The 22,262-nt window shown below is 50.4% G+C and overlaps 1 protein-coding gene across 2 annotated transcripts in view; it reads right to left on the bottom strand.

Moving 5' to 3' along the window:
- Nucleotides 1–22,262, bottom strand: part of COL8A2 (collagen type VIII alpha 2 chain) — a 137,683-nt gene that overhangs the window by 39,428 nt on the left and 75,993 nt on the right. Inside the window, exon 1 of one of the 2 annotated variants that reach the window (XM_030538787.1) lies at nt 5,671–5,844. The exons of the other annotated variant lie outside the window; for it this stretch is intronic. The gene's annotated coding sequence lies outside the window, so the exon portion shown is untranslated. Of the gene's footprint in view, nt 1–5,670; nt 5,845–22,262 lie in introns of those variants that run through there. 2 annotated transcript variants of the gene reach the window in all.

The raw sequence follows: 22,262 nt of genomic DNA, 5'->3' as shown, positions 1-22,262 counted from the left end.
TAAGGAACCAAATGGCTGTGCCTCTCACTGGTCACAAAATCACAGCTGTAAGCTATAATGAGGACATAGCCTTGGAGACGGAGAAGGGAAAGGGAAGCCCTGCAATTGATAGCTATGCTCAAGGGAATAAGAAAATTAAGCTACGTCTGGAATTTCCAGATGGGCCCAGCTTCTATTTAGGCATCAAAATAAATGGCTGGATTGTCAGAAGAGCTCAGAACACGGGGCGATAGGAAAATCTGGCTCTTTCTTGGTGCCTAAATAGGAGCTAAGCTCTTAAATGTAGCCCTGGACTTTAGTGAAAATGTGGCTCCTGTGTCTCCCTGCAATTTACAAGGCCTGAAAAATAATCCCTGGCCCCAGATTTTAGAGTGGCTGGTCACAAACTCAGAAGTGTTCCAACAAACAAAACCCCAAAGAAATGCATGTGAATAAAGCGGACTGTGAAAATAAAAGACAAATGGAGAGGGAGGGGAAAGAGGAAAGACATGGACGAGGCTAGAGGCAGAGGTGCATGGGTTGTGCCAGGTAAGGATAACAAATAACTAGCTGACTCAGGGCTTTGTTCTCTTTTTCTTTTATAGAGCAGAAACTGTATTTTTACAGCTGCAATCCCTTAAAATGGGATTTTCCCCCCTTTTAAACAAATTCCTGTAAAATAATGTTTCATAAAAACAAGCGTTCCTCTTCTAAACCCCGAAGACAGAGAAGTAATCAAATCAAGAAGGCCTTCTCTGCTCGTGACAGAGGCTTGTTTAAACAAACAGGAAGAAGGGTCTGCCTCTTTAAACCATTCTGTAAGACGTGACCTAATCTGCACTCGCAAGACAGCATGGGCTGTAAGACACAGGAACCACATTGCCGGCACCAGGGGCGAGTCCATCCCAGCCTGGGTGCAATGCATGGCGATTCGGACGCTAGCCTAGTACAGGCAGGTCCTGTTTGGCCCTCAGTTTGGATTTGCAGTTACGTTAATTCACGGCAGTGGGTGCAAAGGATGGAAAACACACGCGAGCAGGCCAGGAGATGTAATGTACACCCATAGCTTAAGTTTAGATAGAGGCCCCTTTTGGAATAAAAACAGAGCATTTCTCAGCATCTATTCTGGCGAAGGGGACGTCTCCTTGGATTTCAGGTAACATGTAAACCAGTGATGGTGCAACCTTTCTATTCTAGCTCCTCTTAACTGCCCCAAAACGTTGTGAATGCAGAGCTAAGGTTGGCTAGTGCTGCCTCAAATGTTGAGTTCAGCTACACTTAACCCCCCTGAAAACAAATTATGGTACGAGTCACCCGCAAACACAACCTTTACTCTGCCCCCTGGAGCGGGCAACAGTCCCTGGGAATGGTTGGCGAATGGAAGCACCATCATACACCGTACTAGTTGAATCTGGGACACAAACAGCCATGTTCCTCTGAGGACATGTCAAAGATCCCACTTGCAATATGCCCCTGGGGGAAGCACAGTGCTATCAGCCCCATATTGCAGATGAGGAACTGAGGCGTAAGAGTCTAAGTCAGAGGTGGGCAAACTACGGCCCACGGCCACATCCGGCCTGTGGGAGCCTCCTGCCCGGCCCCTGAGCTCCTGGCCCAGGAGGTTACCCCCAGCTCCTCCCCTGATGTTCCCCTTCCCCCGCAGCCTCAGCTCGCTCTGCCACCGGTGCAATGCTCTGGGCGGCGGGGGCTGTGAGTTCCTGGGGCAGTGCAGCTGCAGAGCCAGCCTGACCCGGTCTCTGTGCTGCGCGGTGGTGGCGGAGTGGCCTGGCTCCAGCCAGGCCTGTCCTAGTGCTCCGGGCGGCGGGGGCTGCGAGCGCCTGGGGCAGTGCAGCTGCAGAGCCGGCCTGACCCGGTCTCTGTGCTGTGCGGTGGTGGCGGAGTGACCCGGCTCCAGCTAGGCCTGTCCTAGTGCTCTGGGCAGCGGGGCTGCGAGCTCCTGGGGCAGTGCAGCTGCAGAGCCGGCCTGACCCGGTCTCTGTGCTGCGCGGTGGTGGCGGAGTGGCCCAGCTCCAGCCAGGCCTGTCCTAGTGCTCTGGGCAGTGGGGCTGCGAGCTCCTGGGGCAGTGCAGCTGCAGAGCCAGCCTGACCCGGTCTCTGTGCTGCACGGTGGTGGCGGAGTGGCCTGGCTCCAGCCAGGCCTGTCCTAGTGCTCTGGGCAGCGGGGCTGCGAGCTCCTGGGGCAGTGCAGCTGCAGAGCCAGCCTGACCCACTCTCTGTGCTGCGCGGTCATGGCGGAGTGGCCTGGCTCCAGCCAGGCCTGTCCTAGTGCTCCAGGCGGCAGGGACTGCGAGCGCCTGGGGCAGTGCAGCTGCAGAGCCAGCCTGACCCGGTCTCTGTGCTGCGCGGTGGTGGCGGAGTGGCCTGGCTCCAGCCAGGCCTGTCCTAGTGCTCCGGGCGGCAGGGACTGCGAGCTCCTGGGGCAGTGCAGCTGCAGAGCCAGCCTGACCCGGTCTCTGTGCTGCGCGGTCATGGCGGAGTGGCCCGGCTCCAGCCAGGCGGCGCAGCTGTAGCGCTGCCAGCCACCAGTGCTCCAGGCAGTGCGCTAAGGGGGCAGGGGAGTTTGGGATGGTGGTCAGGGGGTGTGGCTGGGGGTCAGGGTGTCAGAGGGCAGGGAACAGGGGGGTTGAATGGGGGCAGAGGTCCCAGGGGGGCAGTCAGGAATGGGGGGGGTTGGATGGGGCAGCAGGGGGCAGTCAGGGACAGGGGTTCCAGGGGCAGTCAGGGAATGGGGGGGAGGTGTTGGATGGGGCAGGAGTCTCATGGGAGCGGCGAGTGGATAGGAGGTGGGGGCTGGGCCACGACCCCCTCCCCTAACCGGCCCTCCATACAATTTCCAAAACCCGATGTGGCCCTCAGGCCAAAGAGTTTGCCTGCCCCTGGTCAAAGTGAATAGTTCAAGGTCACTCAAAGTCTCTGGCAGAACTGGGACATGAACCCAGGTCTTCAGCTAGCCCCCAAGCCACTGCACCAGCCTTCCGGTCTCCTATCTATAGGCCACATTCCCCCACACGCTAGGAATCAGCAATCCTGAGAGTAGGAGGAAGGGTGGGTTTCCTTTCCCCCTTCACTTTCAGACACAGCACACAGCAGCAGGAAACATACCATAAGTTGGCTCTGAGCAATACCATTACAGGCCAGTTTCCACTTCTGCATGCACCAGGCCGTGCCGGGCAAGGGCCGGCTTTCTGGGCCATGTCTTTCCGGGGAAGCAGTGCCAGCAGAGTATGTGCATCAAAGCTACTTTTACAAATGTAGCTGGCTCGCGATCGGATGTCAGGCTGGCTAAATGCCTAGCCCCGAGACACCCACACTCAGACCCACTGATGTTTATAAAACCTCAGGGAGGGAGAAAGCGCCACAAACCGCTTCTCAGACCATGAACCTTGGCAACTGCAGATCACGTCCTGGGTCTAAAATAAATCTGCTTAAATGGGGTGTGAGAAACAAGCCATTGCTCACACATGACAAATCCCCCTGCTGCATTTTATAGCCCCTTCGAGTCCATGTGGCCAAATCCAGCCCTGGTGGACACCTGCCTGGACCCATTCTCCCAGTTCTTTTTGCCCAAGGAAAGGCACAGGGAGTAGGAACTTTTTATTAGGTCCAGATAGGAGAAAATAAGACTCTTTATGGGCCTTATCTTGCAACCCTTACTCATGTGAGTAAGCACTACAGAATCCAGGCCGAGGCATAGGCATCAGTCCCTTCTGTGGGACCCTACAGACCCAAGTCTGTATTTGCATTATAGCCACTAGCCCCTTGTTGCATTGCAGTCTGAGTCTGGGATTTTTGAAGCAGTTCTATGCCTAAATTTAACGGGAATTAGCTGGATGCACAACTCTCAGCCTCCTCTGAACCTTTGCCCACTGGAGAGAGACTTGACCTGGGCCTGTGAGAGCCCCCGGATGTTTGGGACAAAACCCCTAGAATTGTTTATTGAGTGTCAGGTTTTGCAAAAGAAGGTTGAGTTTTGTAAAACAATCCTGCCCCCTTCCCCCTGTGTCAAAGGAAATTCACTCCTCACCACAACTTGCACCCGTGTGTATTTCTAACTAAAGGGTGGTGGAAACAAAGATCCCTGTTTGCAAGTCGTTCTGGCCCTGCTTTCTGGAACCACCAGGGGACTAGAAACCCAAAACACTCACGTTTCACCCCTCCGACCTGAAATCCAACAGTTCCTAGTTCTATCCAGAAACTGCTGTTTTTTTGGTTTTGAATTAGGCCAAGCAAGTTCTCACTCGCTAATTATTTCTGGTTAAAATAAATTAGCTCCCATCTCTTTTCCGCCCCTCCCCTCCCCTCCCCTCCCCATCCAAAATTGCCTCTGTCCCAATAAATAGTCTGTGAAGAGTATAAAACTGGAAACTTGTTGGCTTGTCAGAATTTCACAGATTCCCAGCTGTATAACAAAGCAATGAGCTAAAATGCCAGCTATGAGTGAGGAAGGTTGCTGAGAACTAAGACTTAGAAAAATAACGAAGGTCAAAGTTCCTGGCTTCCTAGGTAGCCCCCAGTGCCAGAGACAATGATCCTGTAAGTGGAGATTTAAGAGAGCAGGAGATTGAAGCCAATATGAATTTACAAGGTTGTAACACAAGCTTCCTTGTCCAAGAGTTGTAAAGTATCACAGCCCAGACCTTGAAGAAAAACAACACAGATCCCCAGGCAGGGATAAATAACACAGGATGCCGAATGGAACCGAACTTGTCAGGAGTCTCTGCCACAACCCATTCAGGCGGGGCGAGTTTGACTGCGCTGACGGATTTGTTTAAAATGGAGATAATGCATTTCATCCGCACACAATGAAAAACAAGACAGTAAAGAGAAGCAAAGTTTTACTGTCGATCCTACCTGGCCTTGGCACAACAGGGGGAAATATCATACGTGGTCAAGCCACATTTCTCATTAATAGCTGGACACCCAACCCATATTTATATGGGAGAAGAAACCCAGAAGAGGTAACAGTTAAGGCAGGGAGTGACAGACAATGAAAGCTCCGGCAGTGCAGGAAAGTAAAGCTTTTATTTGGAAAAAGGCAGCTAGCTTCTTTCCCTCTCGATGCTACCAGGTGCCTCTTATATGCTGATTTTTATCCTCCTTTCAAAATTAAAACCACCACCGACTGTGAATTAAGAAATCATATTCCGTCTAACTTTCGACTACCCCCTGAATTCTGAGCCTGCTGCACATTTGGGAGACTCAATGAAAGGTTAGACAGCACGTCCTGTTATTTATTCTAGGAAACCTCTCACATAAGTTGCTCGAGATCTCAGAGCCACCTTAACTGCTCCATTGAAATTCCATTGCCCCACAATATTTTTTTGCCACTGGTTTCCTACCAATAAAAGCAAACATTCCTCTCCCCCGGTTCAGCCACCAATGTAGCCAGAAGGACAGTGCATCACGACACAATACAAGCCATTCAAAGTTTTTGCACAATCCTGCCCTTAGCCTGCTACCCATAATAAGGGTTATATACACGCTCACTCACTGAGCTTTAAAAGAGCCTAAGCTTATAGCTGAGTCAATTTTCCAGAATACTAGATGGGGGATGGAGGGAAAAACCTGCCTGGAATGGAGCTTTTGTTGGAAAAGAAGGTGCAAGCCTTTCCTCTCTTGCCCCGTGTTGGAATGAGAAGTACCAAGAAGCTGAGTTTGTCTTTCACTCACCGACGGTATCCCGGAGCTGCTGTCTCTTGAGTCCAGCCTTTCCCCCCTACTCGCTGTAGCAGGACTTCATCGCACACTGAATACTTTTATTGTCCTTTGCCAAGCAGTGACGTCGACCCACTTGCATGTTTTCTCTGAACACTGGCATGCTCTGCTCCGGGACAAAGTGCTTGGTTTTAGCAGTTTGGAAGGATTCTGGTTGGGGCTGAGGAAGGGAGGGAGGTTGCCTGAACTTAGATTTCATCTTAAAAAAGCCTTTCACCCCAAAGCGGTGCCTTCACGCAGGGTTTTGCTGCTGAATCCAACTTGAGCTTCACATCTGTCTGGAGTGGGAACAGAAGCAGGTGCAGCTCATGCATGGGGATTTTCTCCTCCTTGGAAAGCCATGCCTGGCAGTATAGCCCAGTGGCTAGAACATTGGATGGGGACACAAGAAACCTGGATTCTGTTCCTGGCTCTGCCACTGGCCTGCTGGGTAACACTGAACAAGTCACTGCCCCACTCTGTGCCTCAATTTCCCCATCTGTAAAATGGGGATAGTGATGCTGATCTCCGTGAAGCACTTTGAGCTCTTCTGATGACAGCTCAGTATTATTTCCCCATTTCTGCTGCTGTGTACACACTGTCTTGGCTGAGTCAATTGTTCTGTCTAGTGGGACATTTGCTACTTGGGTGCACGCTCCGGGTTTGGTTCATTTTTTTTAGATACAGGTCATAGTTGAAAAAAACAACTCCAAAGGTGCCTTCTGGTCAGGATCCCCTTTTTGGTTATAACTCGAAATAAAACATCAAAGGGCCGGATTGCAAACCCTCCCGAGCAGCTCCTTGCCCAGCGTAAAGAACTGCTCACCAGGGTGAATAAGGGATTCACAAGCCTTGAGACAAACTACAGGTTCTTCCAGCTCATTGCTCTTTCTTGCAGTGATCCCTCTCGATTCTAATGCTCTCTCAAGGTGACCATACCTAGGAGGTGGAAAAACCCAACAGGAATCCTTCCTAATCATGCTCATTCTCTGTTCCAGGTCCCCGAGGACCACGCCATGGCCCCAGCAGGGTGCAATGATTCAGCGAACCTCAGCATCTCTTTGGTTAGACTCCAAGTCTTGGCATACTGCCCACAGCCGAATGCTTGGGTCGTGCTGTGTGAATGGCAAGTGCTGGATCTCATCTGTGCTGCTGTTTACCATTGGTGGGAGAATAAATAAATAAATCACGAGAAATCCCAGTCCATAAAGTTCCCATTAGACTCAAAAGCAGAAACAGCTGCTGGAGTCATGAGTGGCTTTTCTAGCCGAGTTCAACAGCAGGGGAGGCAGCGGAGGACGAGCCCGGGTGACTTTGCCTGGGAGCTGTGCGTGCCATGGGAATGACTGTGTATGGAGCAGAGCAGGGCTGGCTCTGCAAGCGCCAGGCAGGATTATTTACCCTATGCTAGCCAAGGTGGAATAGAAAAGGTCTCTCTTCTCCCGCCTGCCCTCCGGACTGCAAAGGAGACACTAGAAAGGATCAAAGCATGCATTCCTCTCTGGAGAAAGGCCCCTCCACCACTGCAGGGTTTCCCATCCTCACTCAAGTCCCCTCTGCCAACAAAGAATTGGCGCCTGCTCTCCCAGAGTGGTCTTTTCAATGCTCTGGTGTCCTCCGTACAAATAATCCAGTCCATCCCTTCCCTGACTCCTCCTTTATCAACTAGATAAATAATTGCATTAAGTTTTCCAGGCCCTCAGAGTGAAAAAACCTGAGACTTGTCCTGGGAAGCTAATTAGTGCTTTGGTACAAGGATGCCCAGGGAACAGCCAGGTGGCACTGGGTACCGAGTTCTGTGCCAAGAGGAGACGGCTTCTTCACAAAGCAGGCTCCAAGGTCTGAACCCTCCATGTCCCTTGATGCAAGAGCCCTATAGAGTTTAATAGGTGAACACTTTTCTATAGGGCTTTTGTGTTTTGGGGACCCTCCTACAGAATTGCAGAGAATTCCACCCCTGCTATAGAGCCTCCAGGATGCTTTAAAAAACAGACAATACACAAAACTTCGGTTTATATTTGTGGCTTTCTACAGCCTCCCCCCGAATTTCTATAGGAGCTGGTGCAACCCACAGGGCTGTTCTCCCAGAGTGCATAGCTTGCTCCTCCCAAACTGGAGCACTTGCCTTTCGCATGGGCAGGTAGAAGCAGGCATAACGGAGTGTGTGTGTACGGAAAGAGAATGTAGGTGACCTCATTGGGACCCCGAAGGCTATTTAGCAGTGAGTTTGTTAATGGGCCCATAACAAGTCAAATACAATCTTTCAGAAGAGTGAAAGACGCTGTTGCTGTGAAATGCGGTGCCAGCGCTAAGTACCCTGTTCAGCAGAGCATTCCAGAAGTGAAGCCGTTTAATGACACCCCCCCCCACTGCCCCGCCCCATCGGACTTTCAGCTTCCCTCCTCCAATCCATTGTGCTGGCTTGCTTTGCCGGAACAGATACATGTCTTTGTATGCCATGGTTTCCATGCAGATGAATGAGTGGCCAGCGCGGTGCCCGCATAATGGTGACTGTGGGTCAACAGCTTTTCATGGTAACAACTCCATGAATAAACAATCAGCGTGTTATGCACCATTATCCCGAACAGCGTGTGCTGCATTTTAAAGCGATAACCGCGTAAGCTGCCATATTCCTTCTCTTTCTGAGGGGTCGAGTCAGAGTCAGTCAAGCAGGGGGGCTTTGAATGACACAGACAGAACCCCCCCCCCATGGCTACCTTTCCCTTGCTACTGTTATGATAAAACAGTTTTTAACGGTGCTGGTTCCCTCCTCTCTTTCAACCGGGAAGCTCTGATCAGTCCTGGGGGCCATGGCTGGTTTGAAGCCATTTTCTCACTCTCAAAGGAAGCGGCTTTGGGACCTGCTAAAGTGATGTTCCAGACTGTCAGTCAGTCTGGGGGCAGACAAGCTCTCCCTTTGTAACCAGAGGTGACTAATCCACACTGGGAGACATGTGGGGCTTCCCTCCCAGTCACTTAGACCTTGAAATCCTGCCTTTGGCGTCAGGCTGAAAGCACAAGTGGTCATGTCGCAACCTGTTGGGACTGAAAGTTAAGTAACAAAGATGGGAAATTGATGGGCAGCTCAGCAGATGGTGGAGAGATTGTAAACGACATGGGATCCATTCGCTAATTCTCTATCCTGTGCCTGAGGTTTGCTACATCGGCCTTCACACAATCCAGCGATTCCCTGTAGTATAGAAGGGTGCCGATGGCAGTGTTAGCGTGTGCCGTGAAACCGTTTGCTGCTGTGTTTCTCCCCAGAGGTGGCTGCCCTTCAGCATCCCATCCTCCCTGCTGAGAGATGAAGGTCAGAACTTTGTGACCACCAGGTTCTGGCAGCTACTTCAAAAGACTCACCACCCTGTGTAATAGGGCATAAAGGCTGCCCCAGCACATTTCTATTATCCATCCTAGGGAGGCATTTTAAATGCCCCTTTGTTCTTCCCAGGGCCTTTTACCCCCAGGGCTCATGCTGCTAGAGTGGGCTTTGCAAGGGGCCATCTCTAGAGGCTCTTAGTTAGCCCTATGGCCACTGATCCAGTGACTGCACATCTGGTCGCAGATCTCAGTCTGGTCTCACATGGGGCAAGAAGTGTCCATGGGCAAGTTAAGCTGCTTCTCCTTCCCCCTGTCCCTTTCTTGAGCAGCACCTGAATCAGTTTATGGATAAAAACCAGAACTAGGTATGCTGAGGGGGTTATCTTACTGATCGTGGAGTGGGGCTCCTGTTTCTTTCACACCCATTTACCACCATGGGACTTGCTTCAGATTTGCACCCATGTAGGCAAAAGGAGAATCAGACCCTGGGGAGAATTTGATATCTATTGGGAAGCATCAGTTTTGGATCCACTTTTGCGAGTCAGCGCTGGCTCCTATGAGTTCTCCAGAGTTGTCTTTCTGTGCGCATGTGTGTTTGCATCTTGCTAAGGGCGTGTGACTGCAGGCACCAAGGATGTAAAGAATACAGCTTTATAATCCCCACTGTGTTATTGCACTGTTATTGCAACCAAGATGCCCAACCAAGGTCAAGGCTGTCAGTGACCAAGATGTAGGTGGTCTTGACTGGTAGTCAGGACTCAGCCGGAGTCAGAGGCCAGGCACCAGTCCCGAACTCAGAGCACAGGATCAGGTCCGGGCTACCTGGAGTGAGGCTGAGGCATGCAGGGCTGCCGGGGTGAGGGGGAGTGGGGCAATTTGCCCCAGGCCCTGGGCCACACAGGGGCCCCCATGAGAATATAGTATTCTATAGTATTGCAATTTTTTTTATGGAAGGGGCCCCCAAAATTGCTTTGCCCCAGGCCCCCTCAATCATCTGGGCAGCCCTGGAGGCATGGCAGGGGTAGGGCCAAGTCTAAAGCAGGAGCTGGGCTGGGAACAAGCAAGCCCAGGACTCAGCGATTGCTGCTGGGCTTATGAGCCAGTCTGTGACTCTTCCAACCAATCAGGCAGCTGACTGCAGGCCAACTGTGCTCGTTAGGGTGCCTGGATGCTGACAGAAGCCCCACAGTGCTAGGTGCTGCACAAACCAAGTGAGAGAGAGTTCCTGCCCTAAAGATCTTCCCATCTAACAAGACAAAACAGAGGAGGTAATAGAGTCCAGGTCTCCTGAGTCCAATGCCAGGACCCTCAACTCCAGGTTAGGCCATATTGCTTGTCTCTGAGATATTGAACACCCTGTTCAGATGGTTTCAGTTCAGCTTCATTCGGTTCCACAGAACTCCCAGTGACGGGACTGGCACAACTTGCTACTTCAGCACCCCCAGCGCCTGGTGTAATAGGGCGAAACAGCCGCACACCACCCATTTCCATTCTCCATCCCAAGGAGGCATTGCAAAGTGGACCCTCCCTCCTTCCACCAGACTCTAGCCAGTGCCAAGAAAGAAAACACCAGAAACTAGAACAGAGGTTGATGTTAAATCACCATTTCACAGAGCAGAGCGGCTGTGATACAGGGAAAGGCAGTCAGCAGAGCTCTGGGACCAGTTCCCCTCGAGTTCAATGGAAATGAGGGTAGACTCAGCACCTGACAGATGGGACCGAGTGGAAGGTGCCAGCGTTCCCAAGCTTTTCACAGCTCCTGGCATCTATTCCCCTTTCATTCCTATGCAGCAAGACACAAACGTTTTGAGAGAGGGAGCCTTTCTGCCACCCCTGCTTTGTTTGCAGAAATGCAGCTAAGCCCGTGTGTTAGCCATTGGCACAATTTTCACCCGGTTTGGTTTGCAAAACTGCACGCGACCATTTATTAAACCCAGAGCAAAGGGGAGGTGGGAGGAGAAAAAAAAGAGTCAAAAAATCTGTTTTGGCTCAGCTGTGATTTCCCTGTATTCTGGGTGCTAGAGCAAATCAACCTGTGTTATGTGGAGGGCCAGCTCTGGCCTCGACCGTTTGTAATTCAAGGTAGCCAGATAGAGGTGTATCTCAATCATTTTAACTTAATTAATTCTTAGGGACAATCTCATCTGTGGCACCCACCTACTTCAAAGGGAGGGTGCTGGGGGGCTACAGAATAGCAAGTGTTACTCAGTATATTAGTGATGTACGGTAAGAGAAGCAGCAAGGCCAGACATGGAAAAGGAAGAGAAAAAGACTTAAAAGTGACCTGCAAAGGGGGTGAGCGGGAAGAGCTTCTGGAGTTGTTGGGTTTTTTGCTAGTTTATGATGGATAAAGGAGACCGGACAGTAGTACCATAGCACAGCATTAAAACTACCAGCCAGCAGGCCCCTGGCTCAGCTAATCTGCCCGAGGAGTTACAGGGCATCGCCGGAGATTCACTAGTGTATCATTTGCTGCCCGAAGCTGTCATGTAGATCGACTTGGCAGCAGGTCGTCTAGCTGGCAAATGAAATCCAACATGGGAGCTTGAGAGCATCACTAATGACAGCTTGGCCCCGGACTGGGAGTGCTCAGAGCTGAGTTTTGTTCCTGATTCTTCCACTGACTTACTGAGAAGGCTTGGGCAAGTCACTTTACCTCCCTGTGCCTCAGTTCCCCTTCCACTCTTTGTCGGCATTGTTTTTAGTTTGTAAGTTTTTCACGGCAGGGCCTGTCTCTCATTGTGTGTCGGTCCAGCCCCTAGCACAATGAGTCCCTGATCTCAGTCATGGTCTTTCCATGCAAACAATGAATGGACAATATTTAGGCAGGAGTGACTGCAATGGTGTAGAACCCAAGGAAAGCTGCAGTTTGTATCAGTGGACCTTGCCCCTGCTTGAAATCAACGTGAACTGCAGTTTCCTTTTCTGCATTTGGGGTTCACTCCCTTTGCTGGTCACGGACGGCTGAAGCCCTGGTATATAGACAAGGTCTGAGACGAGTGCTTAACTTGTAATTTGTTTCTTACTTGAGTCCCAGCACCTCTTTCACTTTCAACGCTGATGCAGCAAGCCCAGAAGTGCTGGGGCTATGAACTGCCAGGCACAGAGGTGCCAGGGCTCTGCCCTGGCAAGCCCTGGCACAAATTAACCCTGCCTCAATCTTTCTGGCAGGTTCCCCCCCCCCAACAGCAGGACTTCTGAGACCTCACTCGTTTCTGGAACTCAGGATCAATGTCACAGGGAGCTACCATCTCAGCTCCCACCTGCCTCAAAGTATCAAACAGCGAGTGCATTTCACACATGGAGGGTGACACCAGTGGCTGGATTTGCCCACCCTCCAAACAGAGCTGACATTCCAAGCTGTGCAAACTGGGCCCATAGCTCTCAGGAACATCTGTGCGCTTCTAGCTCCTCCATGTTGGGAAATATCTGTCTCCTGCAAAAACGGGCCTCTTGCTGCATGGCAATATCTGCTGTGATCCTGGCACTGGGCACGGTCACAGAAACAGATCCCCCTGCCAGCCTTTGGTGCACAGGCTCCAGGGCTCCCATTCAAAGCAGACAAGGGCACTGAGGTTTCAATCTCTAAATGTGACTCACCTCACTGTGTCTTGTAAGTAGAGCTGAGTTTCCAGCTTCCACCCTAGACATTTCTCAAGTGATTTGACTCTCTTCTAGCAGAGAGAATCTAAACAATTGTTTAAACATCACACAACCTACTCTAGGCTGGATTATTGGGGGCGGGGTGGAACAGGGAGAGAGGGGTGCTTCCTGCACACAGCTCTGCCAGTGAAGCTCTGTCCTGACTCGCAGCACCCTCACTATTCCAGCTGGGGGGGCTCCCCACCCACAATCCGGGTCTCCCTTCCCTTCCCCCACTGCCCCGGCTATCCCAGTGGTGTGAGGCTGCTTTCTAGGGAAGTCTCCCAGCTACTTGGTGTTTGTATGGAGAAATAGTGGGAAGAACAGGGTCAACACAGGGGCCTGTAGAAGTGAAAAGACCAGTTCTGTCTCCTGGGGTGTCTACACTGCAGATGGGAAGGTGTCAGGGCTACGCGAGCTCTTCTTAATCTAGCCTGCTGGAAATAGCCATGTGGCCACGGTGGGGGTGGGGGTCAACCAGCCAAGCACGGATCCAGGGGGTCAGGTGGGACTGCACGCGGGTGGCTATCCCGAGCCAGTGCCCGCGCTGCTGCAGCCACACTGCTATTTTTAGTAAGCTAGCATGAGTGAGCACGTGTCTGTCTACCTGTGTGGGGAAGCATGCTCCCAGCTGCTGCATAAGCAAAAAGAAGGCAGAGGAAGTGGGGGTAACACATTAGTGGGTTGAAAGAGACGAGTTTATGAGCTCAGCTGCACATGTGCAAACAGCTGGTACAATCGGGTGGCATCTTGGGGACTCCCTGCTTTCCAGGGTCCCTTTGAAAGCTGCACATTACAAAGAGTGCACAGTCCTGACATTGCATGGAAAACAGAATCCAGAAAGCTGGCAAGGAGAGAATCCTTGCAGAGGATGAATGGGCTGAAGGTCACGAATGCTTGTTACATACCCGAGTAATTAGCCAGGTCTTTGCCCAGGTAGTGGTGCTGCCTTCAGAGCTGGGCAGGTGGAGATTGGTGGCTGCTGGCCGGGAACCCAGCTCTGAAGGCAGATCTGCCACACCAGCAGCGCTGAAGTACGTACTGCATGATATGGTATTGCCACCTTTCTGCATTGCTCCCTGCAGAGCTGGGTCCTCAGTCAGCAGCTGCCACACTCTGGCCGCCCAGCTCATGGTATGGTATTGCCACCCTTACTTCCGCGCTGCTGCTGGTGGGGTGCTGCCTTCAGAGCTACCCCATGACTTCTGTATAGGATAGGGTAAAAGCACACAAGACCAGATTTCATGAGACAACCAGATTCCACAGTCTGTGATGCATTTTTCATGGCCGTGAATTTGGTAGGGCCCTATCCATAAGCATGGTCTTGTAGCTAAGGCACTAGGAATCAGGAGATAGGGGTTTAAATTCTTCACTCTGCCACAGATCCTGTGTGTGACCTTGGTTAAGTCACATAAGCCATATGCCTCAGTTTACCCTCGGTAAAACAGTACTTCCTTTCTCCCACCCTTTGTCTCAGCTGTTTGAAGTAAGAATTCTTTGAGGCGGGGACTGTCTCTTACTATGCGTATGTACAGCCCCCACCACAGCAGGGCCCTGATCTTTGCCAGTATCCCCTGAGGTGTTATTTTAATACACATAATAATGAAATAGCTGGAATGGAACTGGATTTTACATACTGTTGGTGGAGAAAACAAGCAAAGCACATCTAAAGAGTTGCCTGAAATCTCCTGCCTGACAAAATAGTTAAACTTAATTAGCAATCATGTACCATTTTCATTTCTGAAAGCCCTTTGCTAACATTAACTAGTGAACAACGCTCTATAGGCCATTGGGTCTAATATAAAAGTTATGGCATGATGACATCTATCCCTCCAGTTCCTGCGGGGTCAGCACATTTAGAGGCATTTTGGGGCATGACCATGAGAAATTCCTGGAGAAATCATTGTTTAAGTCCATGAGAGAGGACGCTTGGAAGGTTCTCCCACCATCCCACTAGGTGCCCTGGTAACACTACCACTATCCTTTCTCTTTAAACTCTGCTAAAAGGAAGTATCTGTGCTGGCTCGGGCCAGGCAGGCAGTGAAGAGAGGGATGAGGTGCCAAATTCCAGCCGTGCCAGAGGGAACAGAGGTGGGAGCATGTCTCCAGAGAAGCCGCTGTGCATCACATCTGACACGTGACCTGGTTGGGTAGGAGAGCAGATACTAAACTCCACCGCCAGTGCTGCTACTCTATATAGTTCTCACCACAAATCCCTCCTCTAACAGTCCCTGCCACAGTGTTAGGAGCCCCAGGGTAATGGGAATAATTCCATGGGGCTTCGGTGGAGCTACACCAATTTATGCCAGCTGAGACTCTGGTCCTAGGGGCTGCATCCTTCTGTCCTCCATAGAGCAGAACAGTGAGTGTTTTGCTCCATTAAGGAACACAGAATCTGACCTTCTATTAATTTGTTCTATGGCAGCAGTAACATTTAGAGACTCTTGGCACCTAATCAGACCAGGTTATTAAATATGCAAGTGCCTATTCCCCTGCCACTCCATAAGCAGGTGCATTAGATACTCCTGGCATCAAATAAAAGTGAAAATGAATAAATTAATAAATCTCACACGTAAAGAGAGAAGCAAGAAATTCACCTTGTTCTCCAAGGAGGAGCAAGAGTCGGGGATTTGCAGTCATTTGTTACCATCTCTCTCTCGTAACAGTCTGCGTCTCGGCTCATTCAGCCACAAAGCTCACGGCATGTGGTGCTTGGGCTTTTTCAGTCTGAAATCTTGTCATCTCTGCTCCTTCTCCCCTTTTGCTTCAGAGACATGTCAAAGTCCCAGGCATGGCCCTAGTTCGGAACTGCACAATCACATCCCCTTCCTCTCCCTTGGCACAACCCTGGGCTTGTTCGAAAAGCTGCTTTTGATTCAGGAGCCCTGTTATTTAAATACCAATCGCAGGGCTGGCAGGCAGGCCGGGCTCCCACTCACTTCAATCCTAATTATTTTTTAAGTCAATACATTTGATCCACGGGGGCTCTGTGCTGTGCTTTACGGTCAGTCAAATGCAAAACTTGTTTAAACAAAATCAGTAAAATTTCATTCCAGGATGGGCGTGGAGCTCTCTGCCTGTGCTTAGGTAGGACTCAGCAAGCTGGCTGCAGCGTCCCCAGCATTCGAGGTAGCATGTTAAGGGTTTCCTAGTCCAAAGGATCCAAATAGCCTTTACCACTGGACAGAGCCAGGACCCTTGGATCAGGATACAGACTGTAGATGGGCTGTCCAATCTGGAGGGAGGTAAGATTCCATCCAGAGCTGGGGATTTGTGCCAGGAAGAACCTGGCCAAGAGGTGTGCAAAATGTTAGGGTGGGGGGGTCCCATAGCCATAATGCCCCCTGCACCCCAACTGCTGGGCTAGGATTAAACAGATGCTTAGCGAGCAAATCAGGATCAGGCATAAAAATTAACTGAAAATCAAACAGAATCTTTGTCTAGGCTTTTGGACTGGCTGCAACATCTCCTAGGGGAGCAGCTCTGGAGTCACATCCAGCGACCGGGTGTGGGTGGGTTAACAGTGCTCAGTTGTTTTAAGGAGAAGCCAGGTTACCCCAGCCCTGAAACAGAGATCAGCAAAGGGCTGGAGAGGAGCCCAAGATGGGAGTGGGAAGGGCAAGTGGGTCTTTCAGCTGCAGCTGGCTCCCCTGCCCTCCCCTAACAGGTTTGGACAGGGGAGCAGACAGACCTTTTGTTTGATGACAATAAGCCATGTCCTTTTCAGACTATTATTTAAAGTCATGAATGAAACTTCATTCCATGACAGGAGGCAAAGCACCAATCCCCCAACCAAGGATCAACCTCTTCCCACAACCCAACTTTCTCTGCAACTCTCTACCCTATCAAAAGCAGAGAACTCGGATGCCCCGCCCCAGGCCCGGTGCAAACAAAAGGGGTGGTATCTGGCCCTTTTGCAAAACGGGCTACCCAGTACTATGGTTGAGAGCAGTATAAGAATCTCTATAGAACAGAGCAGAGTCAACACCCCAACAGAATTACAGGAGCTGCCTGTGCATCAGCTCTGTGTTATCCAGCTGTTAACTCCAGCATCAGTTCTCCTGATCACATTCTGGCCTTACCAACAGTAGGGTTTGCAAAAGCACCTAAGCAATTTAGGTACCAGTCCCCCATTGACTTTCAATGGGGCTTGTGTTCCTAAGTCCCCTAGGTAGAAGTCTGCTCAGGCGTAATTTTTGAAGCCCAACCTGGACCCAAGCACAAGAGGGTTGAGTTTTTTTCGGACCTGATCTGACCTGACCCCGACCCTTCATCAGTGCCGCCACGGCTGCATTCTGCCCGGGGGGTGGGCACGACCCACTCTTGCCAGCCACTGTCCCCCCACTGAATTGAGCATGTGCTGCAGAGAACGGCTCTGCAACTCGTCAGAACACTCAATCTGGAGCTGCCACCACCTTGACCCCCAAGGGCAGGAGAAGAGCAACAGATCCGACCCAGCTCAGCCAGACCCCGAGAGAGGCAGTTAGTTTTCAGACTCCAACACTTGTAGTCAGGTGCCAGGACTCTGCACCTGGGTGCTTTTGAAAATTCCATCCAGAAGTGTTAAAATATTAGCGACCAACACCAATAATTGAAAAAACAATATCAGAAGAGAGTGAAGGGTAGCAAACCTCAGGCGCTGTCCTGCACCAGCTGCATCCTCTGACCCCCGGCCTCCCTCCTGCATTATCTGGGGCAAGAATTGTGGCTTGAGAATTGAACATTTGAGCCTCCCGCGATGCTACAGCATGACTCATGGTAACTGAACTGTCTGGGCACTCACATGGTCATTTCTCGAGAACAACGGCTGCCAGGAATGAGAATCAACCATAACAAAAGCTGTGTACCCCCCACCCCAAGAGGAGTGATGCTGCAGCCACGGACAGCATGTGCTGGGGTGAGGATAGGAGAATATGGGGCACCTGTAGCCAGATGGAGGGGGACATCGGCCTCGACCCTGCACCGTGCCAAGCCCTCTGGCCCTGATTCAGCAAAGCACTCTGGCATGTGCTAACCAGCCTTTGAAGTCAGTGTGTCAGAATTTACCATTTAAGCACGTGCTTTGCTGGGTCCAGGCCAGAGCATTCAGTACTTTGCAGGATTAAGCTCACAAACAGGATATTAAAAAGTTGGGGAGGGAGGAGGCGGCAGTGGTTGTACTTATTGAGGGCAGAAGAAATGAAGCTGAGTAGCAAGTGAGGTAACCCATCACTCTCACCACAGGCTGCAGTCAGGACCTGGAGGTGTTGGAGACGTGCTCCTTGGAGCACTCAGCACTTGTGCATGCTCACAGCAGAGCACTGCCTTGCTCGGATGGCTCTCTGTGATTTCTTGTTTAAAGTCTCCCCTGGATTCTCTCTCTCTCTGTGTCAGCTGCTGCCCTCCAGAAAACTTTCCAAAAAATGCCACTTGGATCAAATCTGGAGCCTGCAAAACTGAGACTCTTGTGCAGCTTCATCCAGACTCAGGTTACGATTAGGGAAGTTCAGCGACCAAACCCCCTGCCCTGACATTTGATGCAGTTCACTTGCAGATCTGGACTTCCTAGCTTCCCCCAGCTCAACGGCAGAGCGGAACCCAACCCCACTACCAAAGAGTGGGAAAACTCAGGGCTGGAGGGCTCTGACTTGGCCTGTTTCTCCCACTGAGCGGCCCTGGGTGGATACATCAGAGCTGCGTGGGAGAGTAAATCTGGAACAAACTATTCAAACCAAATGTTGCTTTGAATTTTTTAAGAGGCCATTTGGACCTGAAACTCAAAGCAAGATTTGGGTGTAAATAAATTGCCTCCTGCCTAATCTGTTTAGTGAGGTTGCTGGCTGGAGTGTGTGACATCACATTTATCTCCAATATGGTGAGACACAAGCACGGGACTGTAGTGAAGCACATAAGGGTGCATACCCCAAGCCAATTCCCTCACTATTCTCCGCCCCAGTCCAAACACCCTTGGACTTTCAGGAGGAGTCAGGACTCTGAGCCTGAGCTCTGCAGCTTGGCTGCAGGCTCATCCCTGCTGGCTGGACCCATCTCTGGAATGATAGAGGCAGCTGGAGGTAAAAGAGATGGGCCCAGCACGTTCCCACACACATTCCAAAGACGGCTTGAGCGTGTCAGTTTAAGGCGGTGGATTGATACTTGACTAGGTAACCAGGCCAAAAAGAAGTCCTGAGCAATGTGTGTGGGCTAGAAACCAGCATGGTTTTTGGAGACTTCCTTGTCCAATCAAACCACTCCATCCTCCTGGTCATTTTGAAAGATAAAACAGAGATATTCCAAGCCTAATGCTCGGCTGGATACGCTCCAGGAGGAGATAAAAGACTGCGGCTTTGGTGTGTGTTACACATGAGAAAGCAAAGAAAAAGAGAGAACAGTTCGTTTTTACAAGTCAGACTGAAATAGCCAGAGATCTTGATTGTTAGCTCCCTTCTCATAGCAGTGTGATATTCTGGGAGATTTTTGGCACTGGCAGAGTTTTAAATGCACAACACCCGATGCCGACAAAAGCTGCTGTCTGCGCCGCACGGGATCCAAAATCTTCCCTGCGCTTAATCAGAAGGAACAAGAAACCATTTCCCTTGAAGAAAGAAAAACACCCCACCCTGTATGCACTCAGCTGCCTGCCACCCCTGGAGCTCTGGAATGTTAAGTTAGTCCCACGAAACTGAGCCTCTGTACCTATAGGCTCTGTTTCTTGGCATGAGATCATTTGCCTATTACAGATCCTGGTACCAAACATGCAAATCAAGGAGATCTAAGAGCTAAAGTCACATTGGAAAAAAAATACAGATTGTTGCTAAAATTTCTATTACAATTAATATCTGTGTTTCTTGCCCTCTTAACCTGTCTACTGCAGTATCTGAGCCGTGTACCCTGCATTCGCTTACAGGAGATAGACTCAGTTAACCGGATGGCAGCAGAGATGCAGGACATCTGACACAAAGTGCAGGACTCACATATACAAGATGTGTTCCGAGCAACTGGTAAAGATCCTGCTGCTTCTGATTCAGAGGCAATGACTCCTCCTGCCTGCTCTATGAAGCATGCGCCCGCCAAAGTTTTGTGGTTAAATAACAGTCCTGATATAACCCCAAACACAGGCACCAGTTTAACTTCCCAGTGCTTCCGCACACATAGGAGGAAGTTTTGCACGTGGAACTTTGCACGTCTTTGTAGCTTGCACGCTGCTAGTTAACAAGAGCGTAGCGGCTAGACAGAGAAACCTTTGCTCTTCCAGCAGAGGCAGCGGTGGGAAACTGACTGCTCTTGCCCTGCCAGCACTGGTTACCAAGGAAAATGAAGCTCCTTCATCCAGCTCAGGAGAGTCTAGAGGCAGGCTGGAGAGCAGTGCAGATGGATTAGTGACTTTCTGTACAAGGTGTGTTACAAGTCCACAGACAAGAGACTTTTGCGGCTCCCTGCTACCAGGCTTAATCCCTTACTCAAGCTGTCAAGGCTCACGCTCTTAACTCCAGAGATTCTGGTTCTATCCCGTGACAACCCAGGGACTGGTTGTTTTGGGGGGATCGGTCGTGAGTCTAAAATATTCCTTCTCCAGGAAAGTTTAACCAAAGGGGAAAAGTTGTGAGCTGGGACGCAAGGGCACAGATCATCCCGGACTCAGACATGACAGGGATGGGGAGTAAGCCATATAAATACCTAGAGAGATTCCAGCAAATAGAAAAAGATGGAGTGAGGGGATGGGTGGGGGCAGGGGAAACACATCTCTTCCAAGAGACAGGCCAACTTCCAGGGTTGCACCAGGCAGAGTATCAGGACAGGCTCCATGGAAACCATGGAAGTTGCACCAGTTGAAAACCACACTCCTGTCCTGGGGCTCTGGGTGTCTGAAAGTGCAGCGCTTTCCCGCACAGCAACCTCCCAGCCTGCCTCCCTGGGCCAGGGGGATCAGCTGGAGAAGAAACGCCATTGCAAGCCTGGGTGTTTCTCTTTGCTCTAGGACCAAGCTGCTCACATCCCTGCAGCACTGGCTGTGTCTGCCAACACCAGGCACTTGTCAAGAAAGAAAACATACACCACCACTCAGAACCGTCATCTCAACCCTCTGCTCTAGGGGTAGCTGCTGACTATCTAATTTCGTGGTAAGCACCACATGATTAGGAAGCAAAAGTAGTTATTCCTGCCATCTAAACCAGAGCATGGGTTACATGGCAATTATTGGCTGCACACTACAACATGTGGCTTACCACTAGGACTTCCTCTGGTATTCCTTCGAAGAACATTCCGCCTACTGGATTATGTAGGTATGGCCACTCAGACCCAGGACATGGCAATTCCTCAGGGACTGGTAAAAGGGTGACCCTAATGACAGTGGGGCTTCTAATTGTCAAAGTCTGACGAAGTTTGATTTTGAATCAGACCATGTAGGAACATGAAATTACTGCTCTGTTATAAGCCATAGAATAAGTAGTCCCTGAGTAATTCCTGTGTAAACTAGGTGAACAAAAGAGGGGTCTATATCCAAATGGCCTCAGCATGGCCTTTGATTAAATACTTGTCTGCCCCCATGATTCAGACAGCAAAGATCCACATTATACCACTTGCACCACAGATTTTTTTGACCCACAATCCAGTAGTTAAGCATGTAGGGCCAAATTTCCAAAGGACTCAGGGCCCGATTTTCTGGCACACAGCACCCACAGTCAGGGCCAGATAGTTAAACAGAGCTCAGCTCTCATTTAGGGACAGAAATAAGGGCTGGCTTTGTAACTCAGCACCTAGCATTTGTGGCTACATCTGAATGAGTGCTTGACACCCGACATGTTGAGCTCTTCAGAAAATTTGGCCCAAGGACCCTTACTCTCCCCACACTGATACCAGTTTTGCAGTAAATGTAATTCTAGCAACTTCAGTGGGTTAGTCTCAATTTTCACCATCGCATGAGAATTCATAGCCTGTGAATTCGGTCACTAGTGCCCACAATTGATCACAGGTGTAAAATTAAGAGTCTATTCCTGAAAATACATCACTGGAGGGTCTTACCAGCCAAGACTGGAATTCAGATTCTCCAGGTTCGATCAAGGACATGAAAAAGAAAAGGCAGCTGGATTACATTCCTGGCTTTCATAGCTAACAGTTGGCCTCAGCTGTAGTAGGAGAAACACAGAACCTGGGTCCTGGGCAGGCTTGATTTTTGGCAGTGTCTGTTTGTACACTTTCACTGGTACATAATTTATGTGAGCGATTTGGGATCTTGAACAGTCTAATTAATTCCCTCTGCAGACTCATTGTGAGCTGTCAGTTAAAGCATCAGCAAAACAGACTGATGTTTTAGTTACTACAGCAAACCTTGGTACCAGAGACACACAGGGTTTGGGGTGGGGACCCAGCCCCAAGATGTGATGGCAACAAATATGAAGCATTGTATCAGACATCAACTCACCTATGACGACAAACAGCATCAGTCAACAGCTAAGCTGCACAGTGCGTTAGAACGCTGCACGTTCTGCTCTGAAAACACAGGCCTCCAAACACCTGAGCCAGAGGAAAATCTCTGTGCGTGCTGTAGTATTAGAGCTCATAACCTCTCTGAGCTTCTGTCCTAAGAGGGGAACGCTAGGCTAAGAACTCGTACTGCAGCAGGCTCC

This window comes from Gopherus evgoodei, chromosome 20 (genome assembly GCF_007399415.2).
Source record: "Gopherus evgoodei ecotype Sinaloan lineage chromosome 20, rGopEvg1_v1.p, whole genome shotgun sequence".
Classification (NCBI taxonomy): Eukaryota; Metazoa; Chordata; order Testudines; family Testudinidae; genus Gopherus; species Gopherus evgoodei.
This window is presented reverse-complemented; position numbering and strand designations above follow the sequence as displayed.